Below are 14,839 nucleotides of genomic sequence, written 5' to 3' on the forward strand. Positions count from 1 at the left end.
TCTATGAATGATATGTACTGACTTCATTCTATGAATGATATGTACTGACTTCATTCTATGAATGATATGTACTGACTTGATTCTATGAATGATATGTACTGACTTCATTCTATGAATGATATGTACTGACTTGATTCTATGAATGATATGTACTGACTTCATTCTATGAATGATATGTACTGACTTCATTCTATGAATGATATGTACTGACTTGATTCTATGAATGATATGTACTGACTTGATTCTATGAATGATATGTACTGACTTGATTCTATGAATGATATGTACTGACTTGATTCTATGAATGATATGTACTGACTTCATTTGATTCTATGAATGATATGTACTGACTTGATTCTATGAATGATATGTACTGACTTGATTCTATGAATGATATGTACTGACTTGATTCTATGAATGATATGTACTGACTTGATTCTATGAATGATATGTACTGACTTGATTCTATGAATGATATGTACTGACTTCATTCTATGAATGATATGTACTGACTTCATTCTATGAATGATATGTACTGACTTGATTCTATGAATGATATGTACTGACTTGATTCTATGAATGATATGTACTGACTTGATTCTATGAATGATATGTACTGACTTCATTTGATTCTATGAATGATATGTACTGACTTGATTCTATGAATGATATGTACTGACTTGATTCTATGAATGATATGTACTGACTTGATTCTATGAATGATATGTACTGACTTGATTCTATGAATGATATGTACTGACTTGATTCTATGAATGATATGTACTGACTTGATTCTATGAATGATATGTACTGACTTCATTCTATGAATGATATGTACTGACTTCATTCTATGAATGATATGTACTGACTTGATTCTATGAATGATATGTACTGACTTCATTCTATGAATGATATGTACTGACTTGATTCTATGAATGATATGTACTGACTTGATTTGATTCTATGAATGATATGTACTGACTTGATTCTATGAATGATATGTACTGACTTGATTCTATGAATGATATGTACTGACTTGATTCTATGAATGATATGTACTGACTTGATTCTATGAATGATATGTACTGACTTGATTCTATGAATGATATGTACTGACTTCATTCTATGAATGATATGTACTGACTTCATTCTATGAATGATATGTACTGACTTCATTCTATGAATGATATGTACTGACTTGATTCTATGAATGATATGTACTGACTTGATTTGATTCTATGAATGATATGTACTGACTTGATTCTATGAATGATATGTACTGACTTGATTCTATGAATGATATGTACTGACTTGATTCTATGAATGATATGTACTGACTTCATTCTATGAATGATATGTACTGACTTCATTCTATGAATGATATGTACTGACTTCATTCTATGAATGATATGTACTGACTTCATTCTATGAATGATATGTACTGACTTCATTCTATTAATGATATGTACTGACTTCATTCTATGAATGATATGTACTGACTTCATTCTATGAATGATATGTACTGACTTGATTCTTGAAGAATATAACTTATTATACCATGTCATTTTTGAATACTTGATCTTGATTGGCTAGATGGGTGTTCTAGAGCGCGCCTTAATAAACCTATAATAGAATTATGTGGTATATGGCCAATAGACCAAGGCTAAGGGCCGTGTCCAGGCACTCCGCATTGTGTCGTGCAATTGGCCGTGGTGTATTGGCCATATACCACACCTCCTCAAGCCGTATTGCTTAATTATAGCCTTGGTATAAGCGAGATAATCAACTTGGGGCTCTTGGTATAAGAAGGATAATCAACTTGGGGCTCTTGGTATAAGAAGGATAATCAACTTGGGGCTCTTGGTATAAGAAGGATAATCAACTTGGGGCTCTTGGTATAAGAAGGATAATCAACTTGGGGCTCTTGGTATAAGCGAGATAATCAACTTGGGGCTCTTGGTATAAGAAGGATAATCAACTTGGGGCTCTTGGTATAAGCGAGATAATCAACTTGGGGCTCTTGGTATAAGAAGGATAATCAACTTGGGGCTCTTGGTATAAGCGAGATAATCAACTTGGGGCTCCTGGTTATAAGCGAGATAATCAACTTGGGGCTCCTGGTTATAAGCGAGATAATCAACTTGGGGCTCCTGGTTATAAGCGAGATAATCAACTTGGGGCTCCTGGTTATAAGCGAGATAATCAACTTGGGGCTCCTGGTTATAAGCGAGATAATCAACTTGGGGCTCCTGGTTATAAGCGAGATAATCAACTTGGGGCTCTTTGCGTTCTCTGGAAAACAATGCAACTCCGTGGAAAGGTCAGTGCCAATCCGCTAGCGTGTTGGAAACACGCCTTCCGCCTCCGTCGTTCATTATTTTACATAGAACACAAAGCCTCCCATCGATTATCCCTTAATGGTCCACCGGTCACACCCCCAATCAGAACCTGGTTTTACTCTGGCGTTTGTTCACAGAGTAACTGTAAACCAACACTGTACAGCCCCAAAACAGGATTAACAACATACTGTTGATGTCATGGATGGGCTCCTTGCATCCATTACTCTGTTAAACTGGAAAGGGTTACATTTTCTCCACAGCCCCGCCCCTTTTTAACCGAAACAAGGGGGCGGAGAGACGCTTCGTACCTTGACCAATTCCATGACCAGGTAGAGTTCTGTGGGCGTGTCGTCGACCTCAATCAGCTGTATAATGCTGGGGTGTCTGACCCTCCTCAACACCGCCACCTCGTTCTCTATCAGGTGCTCCTGATCAAAACATACAGAACCAGTCAAAAGTTTGGACACACCAACTCATTCCAGGGTTTTTCTTCATTTTTACTATGTTCTACATTGTAGAATAATAGTGAAGACATCAAAACTATGAAATAACACATATGGAATCATGTAGTAACCAACAAGTGTTAAACAAATTGTTCAAAGTAGCCACACTGAAGGAAAGAAATTCCACAAATGAACTTTTAATAAGGCACATTGAAATGCATTCCAGGTGACTATAATAATAATAATAATAATATATGCCATTTAGCAGACGCTTTTATCCAAAGCGACTTACAGTCATGTGTGCATACATTCTACGTATGGGTGGTCCCGGGAATCGAACCCACTACCCTGGCGTTACAAGCGCCATGCTCTACCAACTGAGCTACAGAATGAAGCTGGTTGAGAGAATGCCAAGAGTGTGCAAAGCTGTCATCAAGGCAAAGGGTGGCTACTTTTAAGAATCTGAAATATATTTAGATTTGTTTAACACTTTTTTGGTTACTACATGATTCCATATGTGTCCAAACATTTGACTGGTACTGTATGTCAATACACAAATCAGTCAGTCAATCTGAACAGTACATAAATCAGTCAGTCAGTCAGTCAGTCAATCTGAACAGTACATAAATCAGTCAGTCAGTCAGTCTGAACAGTACATAAATCAGTCAGTCAGTCAATCAGTCTGAACAGTACATAAATCAGTCAGTCAGTCAATCAGTCTGAACAGTACATAAATCAGTCAGTCAGTCTGAACAGTACATGAATCAGTCAGTCAGTCAGTCAGTCTGAACAGTACATAAATCAGTCAGTCAGTCAGTCAGTCTGAACAGTACATAAATCAGTCAGTCAGTCTGAACAGTACATAAATCAGTCAGTCAGTCTGAACAGTACATAAATCAGTCAGTCAGTCAGTCAGTCTGAACAGTACATAAATCAATCAGTCAGTCAGTCTGAACAGTACATAAATCAGTCAGTCAGTCTGAACAGTACATAAATCAGTCAGTCAGTCAATCAGTCTGAACAGTACATAAATCAGTCAGTAATAATAATAATAATATATGCCATTTAGCAGACGCTTTTATCCAAAGCGACTTACAGTCATGTGTGCATACATTCTACGTATGGGTGGTCCCGGGAATCGAACCCACTACCCTGGCGTTACAAGCGCCATGCTCTACCAACTGAGCTACAGAAGGACCACAGTCAGTCAGTCTGAACAGTACACAAATCAGTCAATCAGTCTGAACAGTACATAAATCAGTCAGTCAGTCTGAACAGTACATAAATCAGTCAGTCAGTCAGTCAGTCTGAACAGTACATAAATCAGTCAGTCAGTCAGTCAGTCTGAACAGTACATAAATCAGTCAGTCAGTCAGTCAGTCTGAACAGTACATAAATCAGTCAGTCAGTCTGAACAGTACATAAATCAGTCAGTCAGTCTGAACAGTACATAAATCAGTCAGTCAGTCAATCAGTCTGAACAGTACATAAATCAGTCAGTACATACATCAGTCAGTCAGTCAGTCTGAACAGTACATAAATCAGTCAGTCAGTCTGAACAGTACATAAATCAGTCAGTCAGTCTGAACAGTACATAAATCAGTCAGTCAGTCAATCAGTCTGAACAGTACATAAATCAGTCAGTACATACATCAGTCAGTCAGTCAGTCTGAACAGTACATAAATCAGTCAGTCAGTCTGAACAGTACATAAATCAGTCAGTCAGTCAATCAGTCTGAACAGTACATAAATCAGTCAGTACATACATCAGTCAGTCAGTCAGTCAGTCTGAACAGTACATAAATCAGTCAGTCAGTCAGTCTGAACAGTACATAAATCAGTCAGTCAGTCAGTCAATCAGTCTGAACAGTACATAAATCAGTCAGTCTGAACAGTACATAAATCAGTCAGTCAGTCAATCAGTCTGAACAGTACATAAATCAGTCAGTCAGTCAGTCTGAACAGTACATAAATCAGTCAGTCAGTCTGAACAGTACATAAATCAGTCAGTCAGTCAATCAGTCTGAACAGTACATAAATCAGTCAGTCAGTCAGTCAGTCAGTCTGAACAGTACATAAATCAGTCTGAACAGTACATAAATCAGTCAGTCAGTCTGAACAGTACATAAATCAGTCTGAACAGTACATAAATCAGTCAGTCAATCAGTCTGAACAGTACATAAATCAGTCAGTCAATCAGTCTGAACAGTACATAAATCAGTCAGTCAGTCAGTCAATCAGTCTGAACAGTACATAAATCAGTCAGTACATACATCAGTCAGTCAGTCAGTCAGTCAGTCTGAACAGTACATAAATCAGTCAGTCAGTCTGAACAGTACATAAATCAGTCAGTCAGTCTGAACAGTACATAAATCAGTCAGTCAGTCAGTCAGTCTGAACAGTACATAAATCAGTCAGTCAGTCAGTCAATCAGTCTGAACAGTACATAAATCAGTCAGTCAGTCAGTCAATCAGTCTGAACAGTACATAAATCAGTCAGTCAATCAGTCTGAACAGTACATAAATCAGTCAGTCAGTCAGTCAGTCAATCAGTCTGAACAGTACATAAATCAGTCAGTACATACATCAGTCAGTCAGTCAGTCTGAACAGTACATAAATCAGTCAGTCAGTCTGAACAGTACATAAATCAGTCAGTCAGTCAGTCTGAACAGTACATAAATCAGTCAGTCAGTCAGTCAGTCAATCAGTCTGAACAGTACATAAATCAGTCAGTCAGTCAGTCTGAACAGTACATAAATCAGTCAGTCAGTCAATCAGTCTGAACAGTACATAAATCAGTCAGTCAGTCAGTCTGAACAGTACATAAATCAGTCAGTCAGTCAATCAGTCTGAACAGTACATAAATCAGTCAGTCAGTCAATCAGTCAGTCAGTCTGAACAGTACATAAATCAGTCAGTCAGTCAGTCTGAACAGTACATAAATCAGTCAGTCAGTCAGTCAATCAGTCTGAACAGTACATAAATCAGTCAGTCAGTCAGTCTGAACAGTACATAAATCAGTCAGTCAGTCAATCAGTCTGAACAGTACATAAATCAGTCAGTCAATCAGTCTGAACAGTACATAAATCAGTCAGTCAGTCAGTCAGTCAATCAGTCTGAACAGTACATAAATCAGTCAGTACATACATCAGTCAGTCAGTCAGTCAGTCTGAACAGTACATAAATCAGTCAGTCAGTCTGAACAGTACATAAATCAGTCAGTCAGTCAGTCTGAACAATACATAAATCAGTCAGTCAGTCAGTCAGTCAATCAGTCTGAACAGTACATAAATCAGTCAGTCAGTCAGTCTGAACAGTACATAAATCAGTCAGTCAATCAGTCTGAACAGTACATAAATCAGTCAGTCAGTCAGTCTGAACAGTACATAAATCAGTCAGTCAGTCTGAACAGTACATAAATCAGTCAGTCAGTCAATCAGTCTGAACAGTACATAAATCAGTCAATCAGTCAGTCAGTCTGAACAGTACATAAATCAGTCTGAACAGTACATAAATCAGTCAGTCAGTCAATCAGTCAGTCAGAACAGTACATAAATCAGTCTGAACAGTACATAAATCAGTCAGTCAGTCAATCAGTCTGAACAGTACATAAATCAGTCAGTCAATCAGTCTGAACAGTACATAAATCAGTCAGTCAGTCAGTCTGAACAGTACATAAATCAGTCAGTCAGTCTGAACAGTACATAAATCAGTCAGTCAGTCAGTCAGTCTGAACAGTACATAAATCAGTCAGTCAGTCAATCAGTCAGTCAGTCTGAACAGTACATAAATCAGTCAGTCAGTCAATCAGTCAGTCAGTCTGAACAGTACATAAATCAGTCAGTCAGTCAATCAGTCAGTCAGTCTGAACAGTACATAAATCAGTCAGTCAGTCTGAACAGTACATAAATCAGTCAGTCAGTCTGAACAGTACATAAATCAGTCAGTCAGTCAATCAGTCTGAACAGTACATAAATCAGTCAGTCAGTCAATCAGTCTGAACAGTACATAAATCAGTCAGTCAGTCAGTCTGAACAGTACATAAATCAGTCAGTCAGTCAATCAGTCTGAACAGTACATAAATCAGTCAGTCAATCAGTCTGAACAGTACATAAATCAGTCTGAACAGTACATAAATCAGTCAGTCAGTCAATCAGTCTGAACAGTACATAAATCAGTCAGTCAGTCTGAACAGTACATAAATCAGTCAGTCAGTCAGTCTGATCAGTACATAAATCAGTCAGTCAGTCAGTCTGAACAGTACATAAATCAGTCAGTCAGTCAATCAGTCTGAACAGTACATAAATCAGTCAGTCAGTCAGTCAATCAGTCAATCAGTCTGAACAGTACATAAATCAGTCTGAACAGTACATAAATCAGTCAGTCAATCAGTCTGAACAGTACATAAATCAGTCAGTCAGTCAATCAGTCTGAACAGTACATAAATCAGTCAGTCAGTCAGTCAGTCAGTCTGAACAGTACATAAATCAGTCAGTCAGTCAATCAGTCTGAACAGTACATAAATCAGTCAGTCAGTCAGTCAATCAGTCAGTCAGTCTGAACAGTACATAAATCAGTCTGAACAGTACATAAATCAGTCAGTCAGTCAATCAGTCTGAACAGTACATAAGTCAGTCAATCAGTCTGAACAGTACATAAGTCAGTCAATCAGTCTGAACAGTACATAAATCAGTCAGTCAATCAGTTTGAACAGTACATAAATCAGTCAGTCAGTCAGTCTGAACAGTACATAAATCAGTCAGTCAGTCAGTCAATCAGTTTGAACAGTACATAAATCAGTCAGTCAGTCAGTCTGAACAGTACATAAATCAGTCAGTCAGTCTGAACAGTACATAAATCAGTCAGTCAGTCAATCAGTCTGAACAGTACATAAATCAGTCAGTCAGTCAATCAGTCAGTCAGTCTGAACAGTACATAAATCAGTCAGTCAGTCAGTCTGAACAGTACATAAATCAGTCAGTCAGTCAGTCAGTCAATCAGTCTGAACAGTACATAAATCAGTCAGTCAGTCAGTCTGAACAGTACATAAATCAGTCAGTCAGTCAGTCAGTCAGTCAATCAGTCTGAACAGTACATAAATCAGTCAGTCAATCAGTCTGAACAGTACATAAATCAGTCAGTCAGTCAGTCAGTCAGTCAATCAGTCTGAACAGTACATAAATCAGTCAGTACATACATCAGTCAGTCAGTCAGTCTGAACAGTACATAAATCAGTCAGTCAGTCTGAACAGTACATAAATCAGTCAGTCAGTCTGAACAGTACATAAATCAGTCAGTCAGTCAGTCTGAACAGTACATAAATCAGTCAGTCAGTCAGTCAGTCAATCAGTCTGAACAGTACATAAATCAGTCAGTCAGTCAGTCTGAACAGTACATAAATCAGTCAGTCAGTCAATCAGTCTGAACAGTACATAAATCAGTCAGTCAGTCAGTCTGAACAGTACATAAATCAGTCAGTCAGTCTGAACAGTACATAAATCAGTCAGTCAGTCAATCAGTCTGAACAGTACATAAATCAGTCAGTCAGTCAATCAGTCAGTCAGTCTGAACAGTACATAAATCAGTCTGAACAGTACATAAATCAGTCAGTCAGTCAATCAGTCAGTTAGTCTGAACAGTACATAAATCAGTCTGAACAGTACATAAATCAGTCAGTCAGTCAATCAGTCTGAACAGTACATAAATCAGTCAGTCAATCAGTCTGAACAGTACATAAATCAGTCAGTCAGTCAGTCAGTCAGTCTGAACAGTACATAAATCAGTCAGTCAGTCTGAACAGTACATAAATCAGTCAGTCAGTCAGTCAGTCTGAACAGTACATAAATCAGTCAGTCAGTCAATCAGTCAGTCAGTCTGAACAGTACATAAATCAGTCAGTCAGTCTGAACAGTACATAAATCAGTCAGTCAGTCAGTCAGTCAGTCTGAACAGTACATAAATCAGTCAGTCAGTCTGAACAGTACATAAATCAGTCAGTCAGTCTGAACAGTACATAAATCAGTCAGTCAGTCTGAACAGTACATAAATCAGTCAGTCAGTCAATCAGTCTGAACAGTACATAAATCAGTCAGTCAGTCAGTCTGAACAGTACATAAATCAGTCAGTCAGTCAGTCAATCAGTCTGAACAGTACATAAATCAGTCAGTCAATCAGTCTGAACAGTACATAAATCAGTCAGTCAGTCAATCAGTCTGAACAGTACATAAATCAGTCAGTCAGTCTGAACAGTACATAAATCAGTCAGTCAGTCAGTCTGATCAGTACATAAATCAGTCAGTCAGTCAGTCTGAACAGTACATAAATCAGTCAGTCAGTCAATCAGTCTGAACAGTACATAAATCAGTCAGTCAGTCAGTCAATCAGTCAATCAGTCTGAACAGTACATAAATCAGTCTGAACAGTACATAAATCAGTCAGTCAGTCAATCAGTCTGAACAGTACATAAATCAGTCAGTCAGTCAATCCTTCTGTAGCTCAGTTGGTAGAGCATGGCGCTTGTAACGCCAGGGTAGTGGGTTCGATTCCCGGGACCACCCATACGTAGAATGTATGCACACATGACTGTAAGTCGCTTTGGATAAAAGCGTCTGCTAAATGGCATATATTATTATTATTATATTAATCAGTCTGAACAGTACATAAATCAGTCAGTCAGTCAGTCAGTCAGTCAGTCTGAACAGTACATAAATCAGTCAGTCAGTCAATCAGTCTGAACAGTACATAAATCAGTCAGTCAGTCAGTCAGTCAATCAGTCAGTCAGTCTGAACAGTACATAAATCAGTCTGAACAGTACATAAATCAGTCAGTCAGTCAATCAGTCTGAACAGTACATAAGTCAGTCAATCAGTCTGAACAGTACATAAATCAGTCAGTCAGTCAGTCAATCAGTTTGAACAGTACATAAATCAGTCAGTCAGTCAGTCTGAACAGTACATAAATCAGTCAGTCAGTCAGTCAATCAGTTTGAACAGTACATAAATCAGTCAGTCAATCAGTCTGAACAGTACATAAATCAGTCTGAACAGTACATAAATCAGTCAGTCAGTCTGAACAGTAAAATCAGTCAGTCAGTCAATCAGTCTGAACAGTACATAAATCAGTCAGTCAGTCAATCAGTCTGAACAGTACATAAATCAGTCAGTCAATCAGTCTGAACAGTACATAAATCAGTCAGTCAGTCAGTCTGAACAGTACATAAATCAGTCAGTCTGAACAGTACATACATCAGTCAGTCAGTCAGTCTGAACAGTACATAAATCAGTCAGTCAGTCAGTCTGAACAGTACATACATCAGTCAGTCAGTCAGTCAGTCAGTCAGTCTGAACAGTACATACATCAGTCAGTCAGTCAGTCTGAACAGTACATAAATCAGTCAGTCAATCTGATCAGTACATAAATTGAGTCAGTACCTTCCCACAGCAACGAGCTTTATCGATAATCTTCAGAGCAAACTCCTGTCCAGTCGACCTGTCGATGAATCAATCAATCAATCAATCAATCAGGTACAGTGGATGTTTCTAAATTATCCATAACACTGTGCTCCACACACGCTCGGAGGACGTTCTCTCGTGAGGACAAGAGGAGAACATGTTCCATTTGAGAAGCACTCTCTGTTACCGCATTAATGACCAATACAGACAAAACAAGACAAATATAAAATACATATAATAATAAACATAAAGCACATGCTACAGTTTTACTTCATAATTATCAACTACCAGTTGAAGTTGGAAATTTACATTACACCTTTAGCCAAATATATTTAAACTCAGTTTTTACACAATTCCTGACATTTAATCCTAGTAAAACAGGGATTTTCCCTGTTTTAGGTCAGTTTGGATCACCACTTTATTTTAAGAATGTGAAATGTCAGATTAATAGTAGAGAGAGTGATTTATTTCAGTTTTTATTACTTTCATCACATTCCCAGTGGGTCAGAAGTTTACATACACTCAATTAGTATTTGGTAGCATTGCCTTTAAATTGTTTAACTTGGGTCAAACGTGTCGGGTAGACTTCCACAAGCTTCCCACAATCAGTTGGGTGAATTTTGGTCCATTCCTCCTGACAGAGCTGGTGTAACTGAGTCAGGTTTGTAGGCCTCCTGACAGAGCTGGTGTAACTGAGTCAGGTTTGTAGGCCTCCTGACAGAGCTGGTGTAACTGAGTCAGGTTTGTAGGCCTCCTGACAGAGCTGGTGTAACTGAGTCAGGTTTGTAGGCCTCCTGACAGAGCTGGTGTAACTGAGTCAGGTTTGTAGGCCTCCTGACCAGAGTTGGTGTAACTGAGTCAGGTTTGTAGGCCTCCTGACAGAGCTGGTGTAACTGAGTCAGGTTTGTAGGCCTCCTGACAGAGCTGGTGTAACTGAGGCAGGTTTGTAGGCCTCCTGACAGAGCTGGTGTAACTGAGTCAGGTTTGTAGGCCTCCTGACAGAGCTGGTGTAACTGAGTCAGGTTTGTAGGCCTCCTGACAGAGCTGGTGTAACTGAGTCAGGTTTGTAGGCCTCCTGACAGAGCTGGTGTAACTGAGTCAGGTTTGTAGGCCTCCTGACCAGAGTTGGTGTAACTGAGTCAGGTTTGTAGGCCTCCTGACAGAGCTGGTGTAACTGAGGCAGGTTTGTAGGCCTCCTGACAGAGCTGGTGTAACTGAGTCAGGTTTGTAGGCCTCCTGACAGAGCTGGTGTAACTGAGGCAGGTTTGTAGGCCTCCTGACAGAGCTGGTGTAACTGAGTCAGGTTTGTAGGCCTCCTGACAGAGCTGGTGTAACTGAGTCAGGTTTGTAGGCCTCCTGACAGAGCTGGTGTAACTGAGTCAGGTTTGTAGGCCTCCTGACAGAGCTGGTGTAACTGAGTCAGGTTTGTAGGCCTCCTGACAGAGCTGGTGTAACTGAGTCAGGTTTGTAGGCCTCCTGGCAGAGCTGGTGTAACTGAGTCAGGTTTGTAGGCCTCCTGACAGAGCTGGTGTAACTGAGTCAGGTTTGTAGACCTCCTTGCTCGCACATGCTTTTTCAGTTCTGACCACAAATGTTCCATAGGATTAAAGGTCAGGGCTTTGTGATGACCACTCCAACACCTTGACTTTGTTGTCCTTAAGCCATTTAGCCACAACTTTGGAAGTATGCTTGGGGTCATTCTCCATTTGGAAAACCCATTTGCGACCAAGCTTTAACTTCCTGACTGATGTCTTGAGATGTTGCCTCAATACATCCACTATGTTCCTGCCTCATGATGCCATCTATTTTGTGAAGTGCACCAGTCCCTCCTGCAGCAAAGCACCCCCACAACATGATGCTGCCACCCCCGTGCTTCACGGTCGGGATGGTGTTCTTCGGCTTGCAGCCTCCCCCTCCAAACATAACGATGGTCATTGTGGCCAAACAGTTCTATTTTTGTTTCATTTGTTTCATTCCCACTGGCATTGTGATACAGTTATAAGTGAAATAATCTGTCTGTAAACAATTGTTGGAAACATGACTTGTGTCAAGGACAAAGTAGATGTCCTAACCGACTTGCCAAAACTCTAGTTTGTTAACAAGAAATGTGTGGAGTGGTTGAAAAATGAGTTTTAATGAATCCAACCTAAGTTTATGTAAACTTCAGACTTCAACTGTATATGTGTTAATCGGGGAGGCAGGAAACCTAGTGGTTAGACCGTTGGACTAGTAACCGAAAGGTTGCAAGATCGAACCCCCGAGCTGACAAGATTAAACTCTGTGGTTCTGCCCCTGAACAAGGCAGTTAACCTAGGAACAGTGGGTTAACTGGTCTAGGAACAGTGGGTTAACTGGTCTAGGAACAGTGGGTTAACTGGTCTAGGAACAGTGGGTTAACTGGTCTAGGAACAGTGGGTTAACTGGTCTAGGAACAGTGGGTTAACTGGTCTAGGAACAGTGGGTTAACTGGTCTAGGAACAGTGGGTTAACTGGTCTAGGAACAGTGGGTTAACTGGTCTAGGAATAGTGGGTTACTAGTCCAACGGTCTAACCACTAGGCTACCATACCGCCTCTACACTCTAACCACTGGGCTACCCTGCCGCCCCAAATCTACGACACGACAGTGGGTATTCCAGGCAGTTAAACATTGTAATATTAGCACGGTAGGTATTTATTAACATTTTAAAGATACAATATTGTATTCAGGCAACATGTGAGATGTGACTGGGCAACTTTTAATTTCGAAGTCTGAGTTAATTTTCTCTCTCTTCAGCTCAAAACCAGCTGCCATTATTTCCATGGGTGCGTCACATTACGTCTACAAGTCTGGGAGTATTTCAGTAGAAGCATCGATATATGCTTCGAAATGTGTACAAACAAAGTATGCATCTGAGAACTGCCCTCAGTGTTCCATTTCATCCGAGAACTGCCCTCAGTGTTCCATTTCATCCGAGAACTGCCCTCAGTGTTCCATTTCATCCGAGAACTGCCCTCAGTGTTCCATTTCATCCGAGAACTGCCCTCAGTGTTCCATTTCATCCGAGAACTGCCCTCAGTGTTCCATTTCATCCGAGAACTGCCCTCAGTGTTCCATTTCATCTGACAACTGCCCTCAGTGTTCCATTTCATCTGACAACTGCCCTCAGTGTTCCATTTCATCTGACAACTGCCCTCAGTGTTCCATTTCATCTGAGAACTGCCCTCGGTGTTCCATTTCATCTGACAACTGCCCTCGGTGTTCCATTTCATCTGACAACTGCCCTCGGTGTTCCATTTCATCTGACAACTGCCCTCGGTGTTCCATTTCATCTGACAACTGCCCTCGGTGTTCCATTTCATCTGAGAACTGCCCTCAGTGTTCCATTTCATCTGACAACTGCCCTCAGTGTTCCATTTCATCTGACAACTGCCCCCAGTGTTCCATTTCATCTGACAACTGCCCTCAGTGTTCCATTTCATCTGAGAACTGCCCTCAGTGTTCCATTTCATCTGACAACTGCCCTCGGTGTTCCATTTCATCTGACAACTGCCCTCGGTGTTCCATTTCATCTGACAACTGCCCTCGGTGTTCCATTTCATCTGACAACTGCCCTCAGTGTTCCATTTCATCTGACAACTGCCCTCAGTGTTCCATTTCATCTGACAACTGCCCTCAGTGTTCCATTTCATCTGACAACTGCCCTCAGTGTTCCATTTCATCTGACAACTGCCCTCAGTGTTCCATTTCATCTGACAACTGCCCTCAGTGTTCCATTTCATCTGAGAACTGCCCTCAGTGTTCCATTTCATCTGACAACTGCCCTCAGTGTTCCATTTCATCTGACAACTGCCCTCAGTGTTCCATGATTTGGACTCATACACCGACCGTTGCGTGCTCCAATGTTCATGCTCGAAGCACGGTAGTACGCATATTGAGAAACACCCAGTGTGTGTACTGGGGACGTATGGGGATGTGTGTATGTGTGTACTGGGGACGTATGGGTGTGTGTGTGTACTGGGGATGTGTGTGTGTGTGTGTGTGTGTGTGTACTGGGGACGTATGGGGATGTGATCTAGTACCTACCTCTCGACGCAATCCTTAACAACTGCAAAGTTGCCGTCCCCTATGATCTTCCCCACCTTGTACTTGTCACTGATGATGGAGGAGGAGACCGACCTGTTCCCATTCACTATACAGAGACGGGGGTAACAGAGGACACACAACCTGAGGACGTTGTGGGAGTACACACACCCTAACAAACAGACCGACCTGTTCCCATTCACTATACAGAGACGGGGGTAACAGAGGACACACAACCTGAGGACGTTGTGGGAGTACACACACCCTAACAAACAGACCGACCTGTTCCCATTCACTATACAGAGACGGGGGTAACAGAGGACACACAACCTGAGGACGTTGTGGGAGTACACACACCTAACAAACAGACCGACCTGTTCCCATTCACTATACAGAGGCGGGGGTAACAGAGGACACACAACCTGAGGACGTTTTGGGAGTACACCTAACAAACAGACCGACCTGTTCCCATTCACTATACAGAGACGGGGGGTAACAGAGGACACACAACCTGAGGGCGTTGTGGGAGTACACACACCCTAA

The 14,839-nt window shown here is 40.8% G+C and overlaps 1 pseudogene; it reads right to left on the reverse strand.

Moving 5' to 3' along the window:
* LOC127925721 (serine/threonine-protein kinase DCLK2-like) overlaps window positions 1–14,839 on the reverse strand; it is a 59,964-nt pseudogene that overhangs the window by 11,282 nt on the left and 33,843 nt on the right.

This window comes from Oncorhynchus keta, unplaced genomic scaffold (genome assembly GCF_023373465.1).
Source record: "Oncorhynchus keta strain PuntledgeMale-10-30-2019 unplaced genomic scaffold, Oket_V2 Un_contig_6160_pilon_pilon, whole genome shotgun sequence".
Lineage (NCBI taxonomy): Eukaryota > Metazoa > Chordata > Actinopteri > Salmoniformes > Salmonidae > Oncorhynchus > Oncorhynchus keta.